A 10,217-nucleotide genomic window follows, 5' to 3' on the forward strand; every position below is an offset into this window, starting at 1 on the left:
GCCCATCATGAACTGCTCTGATCCACAGAGCCATAAAGTTGGAAGTGCACAGCAGCGCTCTACCGTTAAATGCAAGTGGTATATACAAGATTGGGCCTGAGCAGGACCTGAAGGCACAAGTAAGTTAGTTACATGAAGAAGTGGCTTAAATGCCCATGATCTCTACTCCTGTCACATTACCTGGTCTCTGAATGGGCCAAAGAAGTGAAGATATTTATGTCTTATGTGAATGCTCACAAAGGGTGAACTCAGCAGAGGAGGATTTTAACAACAAAGTGGATAGGATGATGCATTCTGTAGAAACCAGTCATCCTCTTCCCCCAGCCACTCCTGTCATTGCCCAATAGACTCAAGAAAAAAGTGGCCATGGTGGCAGGGATGGAGGTTATGCACAGGCTCAGCAGCATGGACTTCCACTCACCAAGGCTGCCCTGGCTACAGCCACTGCTGTGTGCCCAATCTGCCAGCAGCAGAGACCAAGACCAACACTGAGTCCCTGATATGGCACTATTCCTTGCAGTCATCATCCAGCAACCTGGTGGCAGGTTGATTACACTGCACTGCTTTCATCATAGAAAAGGCAATGCTTTGTTCTTACTGGAATCGACAGTAACTGTTCCCTGCACGCAATATTTCTGCCAAAACTACCATCTATGTGCTAACAGAATGCCTTATCCACCATCATGGTATCGCACACAGCATTACCTTGGATCAAGGGACTAACTTCACAACAAATGAAGTGTGGCAATGGGCCCATGCTCATGGAATTCACTGGTCTTACCATGTTTCCCATAAACCTGAAGCAGCTGGCTTGATTGAATGATGGAATGGCCTTCTAAAGACACAATTATGGCTGCAGGTAGGTGGCAATACCTTGCAGAGTTGGGGCAATGTTCTCCAGGAGGCTGTATGTAATCTAAACCAGTGTCCAATACATGGTGCCATTTCTCCCATAGCGAGGATTCATGGGTCCAAGAATCAAGGGGTGGAAATGGAAGTGGCACCACTTACTATTACCTCTAGTGACCCACTTGCAAAATTTTTGCTTCTGTCCCCGAGGCCCTATTCTCTGCACATTTAGAGGTTCCAAAGGGATGAATGCTCCCACCTGGAGACACATCACTGATTCCATTGAACTGAAAGTTAAGAATGCCATCTGGCCCCTTTGGGCTCCTTATGACTCGATAGGCAAAGAGGGAACTTACCATATTGGCTGGTGTGATTGATTCTGATTACCAAGAGGAAATTGGATTGATACTACATAATGGAGGTTAAAAAAGTATGCCTGGAATGCAAAAGATCCCTTAGAGAGTCTTTTAGTACTACCATGCCCTGTGATTAAAGTTACTGGAAAACTACAGCAACCCAATTCCAACGTGACTACTAATGATCCAGACCCTTCAGGAATGAAGTTTTGGATTACCCCACATGGTAAAGAACCTCGACCAGCTGAGGTGCTTGCTGAGAGTAAAGGGAATGTGGGTGGTGGAAGAAAGTAGTTCTAAATACCAGTTATGACCACATGACAAGATGCAGAAATGAGGACTGAAATTGTTATGAGTATTTCTTCTTGTATGCGTGCATCAAATAGTCTTGTTTTCTTCACTTAAAAAATTTAAGATGTAAACAAGACTAGTGCATTTTCAGCTGTACATGTGTTGGTTTTATCATGTTAGGCACAAGTATGACTTTATAATTGTCTTTATCAGAGGCTATGTATGCTTTAAGGAGATGTGTATAGGTGCCAAGTTGACAAGAGGTGGACTGTGATTGTTAAAGTTGTGTGTCAAGTTGGCTTGGCCATGATTCTCAGTGGTTTGGAGGTTATAATGTAGTTTGGTAGTTGTACAATGATGTAATCATCTCCATGATGAAATCTGCTATGAGCAGCCAATCAGTTGAAAGGGAGTTTCCTTGGGGATATGGCCTGCATCCAATATATGTGGACTTTCTGGCAAAGCTCACTGGCTTTTGCTGTGGCCTGAATCCTGCATGGTAACAGTGGTGGTGTAGTGGTTAAGTGCTACGGCTGCTAACCAAAAGGTCAGCAGTTTGAATTCACCAGGCGCTCCTTGGAAACTCTACCGGGCAGTTCTACTCTGTCCTATAGGGTCACTATGAGTTGGAATCTACTCGATGGCAATGGGTTTGTACATATATATGTACACTTCACTGGTTTTGCTCTTCTACAAAACCCAGCCTGAGACAGTTCTGTTTTTACTCTTTTGGAGAAGTCTTTTGATGAGAATAAGCGTTTAATTTTTAGGGGGTCCCATTTATCTGGTTCATCTTCTGCTGTTTGTACATTTTTAGTTGTATTTTGTATTCTATTTGTACCATATATTAGGACCCCCTAGGGCTATCCCTTTTTTTTCTTCCATGATCTTTATAGGTTCAGGTTTTATATTTAGGACTTTGATCCATTTTGATTAAAGTTTTTGAGTATGACATATACTTCTTCAGGGTGAATGGGACAGGGAATTATATTCTGACTTATCTTTGTATCCCCAGAAGGCTGCTCAGTAAGTATTTGTTATATTGAACTGAATTGAACAGCTTCTGTCTTTTCTCACTGACCTGCTTATCAGACTTTTCAATGAAAATTCTGAAAACCTTCACACAATGTTATAAGAGCAAGCAAACCATTTCTTTATTTTAAACCATTTCACCCTTCCAGAATATAACTTCAAACTGCTGATGGTAGGTCTAGTTCATTTTGGGGGAGGAAAGACCCTTAATAATAACCATACCAATTAACATTTATACATTGCTTTATAATTTACAAAGTGTCGTTGTAAAAAAACTAGTTTTCAGGGAGTTCATTCCGGAATCATAGCGACTCCATGTGTGTCAGAGTAGAATTGTGCTCCATAGGGTTTTCAATGGCTAATTTTTTTCAGAAGTAGATCACCAGGCCTTTCTTCCAGGGCACCTCTGGGTGGACTTGTAGCTCCAACCTTCTGGTTAGCAGTTGAGCGCATTAACCATATGCACCACTCAGGCACTCCTGTTCTCATTGTAAGTAGATTTTAATCTGGGGGTTCTGGATTCTGTTTATTTGACCTCTGTCGGGATAGTTTTTTTTTTTTTTAATGGAACTTTAGATGAAGTTTTACAGAACAAAATTAGCTTCTTATCAAATAGTACACACATTGTTGCATGACATCGGTTAACAACCCTGTGACATGTCAACACTCTGCCTTCTCAACCCAGGGTTCCCTATTACCAGCTCTCCTGTTCCCTCCTACCTTCCAGTCCCTGCCCCAGGGCTGGTGTGCCCCTTTAGTCTTGTTTTGTTTCATGGGCCTTTTCAATCTTTGGCTGAAAGGTGAACCTCAGGAGCGGCCTCATTACTGAGCTGAAAGGGTGTCTGGAGCCATACTCTTAGGGTTTCTCCAGTCTCTGTCAGGCCAGCAAGTCTCGTCTTTCTTTCTGAGTTAGAATTTTGTTTTACATTTTTCTCCAGCTCTGTGCAGGACCCTCTGTTGTGATCCTTGTCAGAGCAGTTGGTGGTGGTAGCTGGGCACCATCTAGTTGTGTTGGACTTAGTCTGGTGGAGGCCATGGTAGATGTGGTCCATTAGTCCTTTGGACTAATCTTTACCTTGTGTCTTTAGTTTTCTTCATTCTTCCTTACTCCCAAAGGGGTGAAACCAGTGGAGTAACCTAGATGGCCACTCACAGGCTTTTAAGACCCCAGAGGCTACTCACCAAAGTAGAATGTAGAACATTTTCTTTATAAACTGTTATGCGAATTGAGCTAGATGTTCCCTGAGACCATGGTCCCCACAACTCTGTCAGAATAGTTTAAAGGCCAGTTTTGAAAGAAAAACATTAGTGTTCTTTTCTTGTTCTCTCCTGAGTCACAGATGATGGGCAACTTCTCTGTCTTTTGTTAGGCAGTTCAGCTACTCTCAGTAGTTGATGGAGATGTCCTCAGCTGTCACTTGGTGGGAGAAGCTGGCGTCACGTTACCACTGCACTTTTCTCTCAGAGATCTAGCAGGTATCTGGGGACAATAACAGACTCATCTGCTCACATGGTGTCTTTGCAGTCATATATATCTTGCCTGCTGTTTTTAAAGCCCTGTTCCCATCCAAATAAATATTTTGTTTGCTTTGTTTTGTTTTTAAATTATCAGCCTCAGACCTCAAGAAAGAGTCTAAGTCAGTCTTATAGTACATCCTGTCTAGTGCTTGATCAAGATTTGCTTTGTGGAAAAATCAAAGTAATTGCTTCCATGACTTTATTCTTGGGTCAGAGGTACCCCAACCAATCTTAGCTGTATTGTTTTTCTTTTTTTAATGGCATTACACATGAAATTATCTAAATCATAGGATTTTTAAAATTATGATACGTATTTATTATAAGCTGTTCTAGTCCTAAATCTTCTTTTAGACCTAGATTTACTAATTTTGGGTTACACTTTCTATAATACGTCATTATTCTTTTTTTTTTTTTTGCCCCAAATTGCTGGTTTTCAGAAAAGCCCCCTTGGCTCTGATGTCAGCATTCTACTTTCTGATATCTTTAATCTCCCTGGTGTAGCTATGAGGGATTCATCATGTGGGTTTATCTATTTAAGGAAATCTCATCTTTCCCTTTGATGCCCCATTGGCTTCCTTTAAAACATTTAAAATATCAGGCACCCTATATCAGTATCATATATTTTTATAATTTTTTATTTATGATTAATATGAATTTTAATTAAAAATCTGAGTAGTAATACTTGCACATGTTACAAAATTTAAGAAGTACAAAATGATCTATATAAAAAAAAACTCCTCCTCATCTCATCCCTCAGAATCCTTGCTCCTCTTCAGAGAGGCAATGTTGCCACTTTCCAGTCCAACATCTACATTTTAAGGCACAATCAAATTTCTGTCCCCTACTCTGAAGTCCCTCAATTATTAATTATATTTACTATACGTATCATGACATGATGCTGAAAAATAAGTTGAATATACTAAAGTGTACAAACAATCAGAATAGTTTGGATTAGAACATTGCACTTAGAAAACTGGCACCTGGAATGGATTTCTTCTGGGTGTAAGACCAAAAAAAAAAAGCCTGTTGCCATCGAGTCGATGCTAACTCATGACAATTCCATGTGTCACAGAATAGAATTGCTCCATAGGGCTTTCTTGGCTATGGCTTTTACGGAGGGAGCTCTCCAGGGCTTTCTTCCCTGGTGCTTGTGTGTGGGGTTGAACCACCAGCCTTCAGGTTAGTAAACCCAAAAAACCAAACCCAGTGCCGTCTAGTCGATTCCAACTCATTGCAACCCTACAGGACAGAGTAGAACTGCCCCATGGAGTTTCCAAGGAGTGCCTGGCGGATTTGAACTGCCGACCCTTTGGTTAGCAGCCATAGCACTTAACCACTACGCCACCAGGGTTTCCTTCAGGTTAGTAGTTGAGCGCAAACCATCTGCGCCACCCAGGGACCTTCTGGGTGTATGTCTGACCTTCCTTCCATGTATTTACTCTACCTGATTAAAGTTAGGTTTGAGATATAATTTTTTTAAGTCAAATTTGAGTACCTTTTTAGTGTACTTTGGTTGTTTTTCTCCAGTTGCTTTTACAAGAAAACGTGTCACTAACATTTTCTGCTTTGGCTGTTCTGATCACAGAGAATCCCAACGTGAAGCACCCCATCTCTAAAGTCAAGCTTCACCCTTAACAGAAATACGTATATGACGGGGAAATGCAGGAAGTCCCACTGGTTTAAGACATCTTGACTCATCTTTAAAAGTTTCCCTAGATCGAGGTTTTGATTTATATAACCTTTGGCTTCGTGCCCAGAAGTTTTTACACCGTAGGACAATTCATCATAGTAACGTTTGGCAGGGATGAGGGACATGTCTTTCTTTTGGAGGGTGGGAGAAGGGTACTTGTTGAGGGCAGGCTTATCCTCGGGCAGGTTGGTTTTAGGAGAGCATACAGATGGACATAGATCTGGAAATGGATTTCCTTAAAACCATCCGGACATACATACCCCTTGCAAAACCGTTCTGTGCTACCCTGTTTGAAGGCTACTGCCCCGAGGTTCCTTGAAGGAACCCAGAGGCTCTTTTCTAAGGAGGGGGCTAGAGAAGGAGGGGGACAGTTTCTGGGCCCATCACTGCTGTTCATCTGGCGCAGCTGGGCTTTTATCTGTTTTACATTTAAAATTTTGTTTGAAGGAAGAGTTTTGCTGCTAAAAATAACAATTTGAAAAACAGAGCTTCTGTGGGGAACCATTTAAGGATTTTATGCAGGGAAGTGACATAATTAGGTTTTTGTTTCAAAAGGCCACTTTGGCATCTGAACGTATTGTGCAGGATGCATTGGAGGGAGCCGAGAATGGAGGCCCAGAGACTTGTCACAGAGGCTGTTGAAATTGTCCAACAGAAAAATCAGAACTGGCAACTCAGGACTCAGTCCCAAAGTGCAGCATCCACCTTAGCAGGGGCTTTGCGTTTGCCAGTCCCCACCCAACTGCTTCTCATATTTGCATTTCCCGCCTGGCCTGGGTAGGCCTTTGAATTTGTGATACTGCAACCCAGTTGGGCACCAAGTCTTGCTGTTTCTTCCTTCAAATTATCTCAGATTTTTTTCTCTCTTTCCATTACTATTCCATCATCCTAGACCAGGTACCTATCATTTTGTGCTTGGATTTCTCTGGGAGCTTTCAGACTGTCTGCCAACCAATCCTACATTGCCACTGCTAGCTGCTCTTCTTGTTCCTTTTTTTTTTTTTAATTAGTAGACTTTATTTTTTAGAACAGCTTTGTTGTTGTTGATTGCTGTTGAGTCATTCCGACTCATGGCAACACCATGTGTGCAGAGTAGAACTGCTCCTTAGGGTTTTTAAGGCTGTGACCTTTTGGAAGAAGATTGGCCAGGCCTGTCTTCGAAGGTACCCCCGGGTGGGTTTGAACCACCAGCCCTTCGGCTAGTAGTCTAGTGCTTAACCGTTTGCACCACACAGGGACTCCAGAATAGCTTTAGGTTTACCGAAAAATTTAGCAGAAAGCGCAAAGACTTCCCATATATTCCCAATACACAGTTTCCCTATTATTAACACCTTACGTTAGTGTGGTATATTTGTTACAATTGAGGAATCAATATTGATACATTATTATTAACTGAAGTCCAGCATTTACATTAGGGTTCACTCAGTTCTATGGATTTTGACAAATGCGTGATGTCATGTACTGTTACAGTAGCATACAGAATAGTTTCACTGTGCTACACCATCACCCTGCCTTGGTAAGCACTGATCTTTTTACTGTCTTTGTAGTTTTGCCAAGGAGCCCTGGTGGTGCAATGGTTAAGCGCTAGGCTGCTAACCAAAAGATTGCTGGTATGAATCCACCCAGCGACTCTATGGGGGAAAGACCTGGTGATCGGCTTTTGTAAAGGTTACAGCCAAGAAAATCCTATGAGAGCAGTTCTACCCTGTCACATGGGGTTGCTATGAGTCACCTGATGGCACCCAACAACAACCCAACATAGTTTTGCCTTTCCCAGAGTGTCATATAGCTGGAATCATGCAATACGTAGCCTTTTCAGACTGGGTTCTTTTACTTAGCAATATGCATGTCTTTTTGTGGCTTGATAGCTCTCTTTTTGTTTTTTCATCACATATTTCAACCATATAGAGAGACCAATACAAAGAACACTTGTGTGTATTACCTGCTTTCCAATTTTGTCAAATTTTGCTCCAGATTTCTCCTCTTCCTTGTTTTTGGATCCCAAGTGGCATAGTGGTTAAGAGCTCAGCTGCTAACCAAAAGGTCAGCAGTTTGAATCCACCGGCCACTCCTTGGAAACCCTATGGGGCAGTTCTACTCTGTCCTGTAGGGTCACCATGAGTCGGAATCGACTTGACAGCAACGGGATTTCCCTGTTTTTGGCTTCTCTAGGAAATTCAAAGCAGAGCAGAAGATTAAAATAGTGATTAATACATTTCCATTCTATAGAAACTGTCATAATTATGTTTGTTTTTATGTGAGATATTGCTTGTTTTTATGTGAGATATTTGTAAATTTAGCAAAATTTGAAACGGTGAAGCGAACGCATACTACTTCGTCTCAGTGAAAGATTTTGTGAAGAAAGTGAGATTTTAAGTGGAGCAAGGAAGAAAATATTATATTTGACACTTTATGCTATCATATGCTCCAAGGGGTGGTAAGTGACCACTTGGATTGGTAATAATGGTGAAAGGTGGTAATCAGAACATAGGGAAGCAGCATATGTACCTACCTGGAAGACAGGCCAAGTGTGGGAGAGCAGAGGAGACACTGGGACCTGTCTGGACACTCAAGGAGGTGCAGGCCCAGGCCTGGATGGAACAGATGGGTGAAGTATGGGTTCGTCTGGAGCATGGATCATCATAAGACAAAGATGCATGGTTGCTTCTCCTGGCGATTTTTAAATTCCTCTCTTAGGTATCACTGGCTCTCTCTGAAGCACTTTCCATTGAAAAACGACTTCTATTTTCACAAAGCTGATATCTCTGGCCCTCAGAATATGGTACTAATTCATCTTTTAGAACACACACCTAGGCAGGTAAGTTGAAAGCTAGGACCTGATTTGAAAATATTTCAAATTTTAAAGCTTAACTTACAAAAGTTAAGTTAAAGCTTAACTACAAAAGAAAGCTATGAATGAATTAAAAGTAAAAACATTTGACCCTTCAAACAATAAGAGCAACTCTTTGAGGAGGCTTTCATATGAATGTTTATGAAGAGCACTGGACCCAAGGTCTAGAACCTACTGTGTCCTGCTGCATGGATTGTGAGGGCAGGAGAGAGGTGGAGGGGAGTAGGGTACCTGAGCAGTAATGGGTTGATTGATTTTCAAGATTCTCCCTCGCTGAGGCTAAAAAATAATGTAGAATTTTAATAAACTCTTTCTTTGCCTTCTATATGGTTCACTACCTTTCTTTTATTATACTGCCTCCCCTTCCCCCTTACTGAAATCCATCATTTGAAATGGATCTTTTCTGCCTTATTTTAGCTTACTTTTCATGGCTGTTCTCTGCCCTCTGTTGGCAGGTTCTCTTGGAAGGGTCTTGTGTGCAGGGGATAATTGCATGTAGTCAAAGTATTTTTCTGCAGGTCAGGCTGGTCAAGCAGAGCGAAGACTGAAAGGTGTTTTGTTTTTCTGGAATTCTACAGGCCAGGAGGGCATGCTCTGGTTTAGAGCAAACTTGAAAGTCCAGACTTAGCTGTGAAATCAGGTAAGTTATGAAACTGTTCAGCTCTGACCTGGGAGTCAGTTTAGGACATCAGGACCTACCATGGAGAAGATGAGCACGAGCCTGAACCACATGGTAGCTCCAGAACTCAGCTAAGGTCTTGATGCTCCATTGGCCTGAACATGACTAGGGCTTTGATTTCTTTTCACTAAGGAACAGGCTTGGTGCAATGGCTAAGCGCTCGGCTGTTAACCAAAAGGTTGGTGGTTCAAATCTACCCAGCTCTGTGGGGGAGAAAGACCGAGTAATCTGTTTCCGTAACGATGACAGACTAGAAAACCCTATGGGGCATTTCTACTCTGTCACATGGGGTCACTATGAGTCAGAATTGACTTGATAGCACCCAGCAACAACATAGCAGGAACAACAAGGAAACCATAGCAGCTTCTAGCAGCTAGCCATTAGATGCTCTGGAGTTTAAATCCGGACTAGTAATAAGGTGTTTCGGCTGGCCCTGTCCCAGGAGTCATTATACGGGGGATCTGCGGAGTAGTAAGAAGCCATATCAACCCTACAGAAAGGAAGTTGTACCCTAGCTGGGTGCTGCTCAGGCCAGAAAGATCTGTAGATGGGTTTATATGGGTTGCATGGGTTTCCATGGAGTCACCAAAAACAGTCAAAATCTTATTATCCATATGAATGACGGCAATAATATTTTGGATAACTGGAATATATAGACAAGGAAAGATCTCTTTTATCTAATATTTTCAGCCTTCCCCCAAAAGGGAAAAGAAAAACAAAAATCTTTCACTGGATGCTGATAAGAAACCACATTAAATAATTTAAGTTTCATCTCCCTGCCTGTTCCCACTTTCAAGTCTAAAGGGCCAGTTGGAAAGAAGACGGAGGGTGCAAGATGCTTGAAAGTTTAGTCCCAAAAATAATGCAGAATTTTCCTTAATATTCAGCATAACGACATATCATGAGCTTAAACTTGTCTGGGAGTCTGGGTAAGAGTGATGGCTGGTCTTC

This window comes from Elephas maximus, chromosome 9 (genome assembly GCF_024166365.1).
Source record: "Elephas maximus indicus isolate mEleMax1 chromosome 9, mEleMax1 primary haplotype, whole genome shotgun sequence".
NCBI lineage: Eukaryota > Metazoa > Chordata > Mammalia > Proboscidea > Elephantidae > Elephas > Elephas maximus.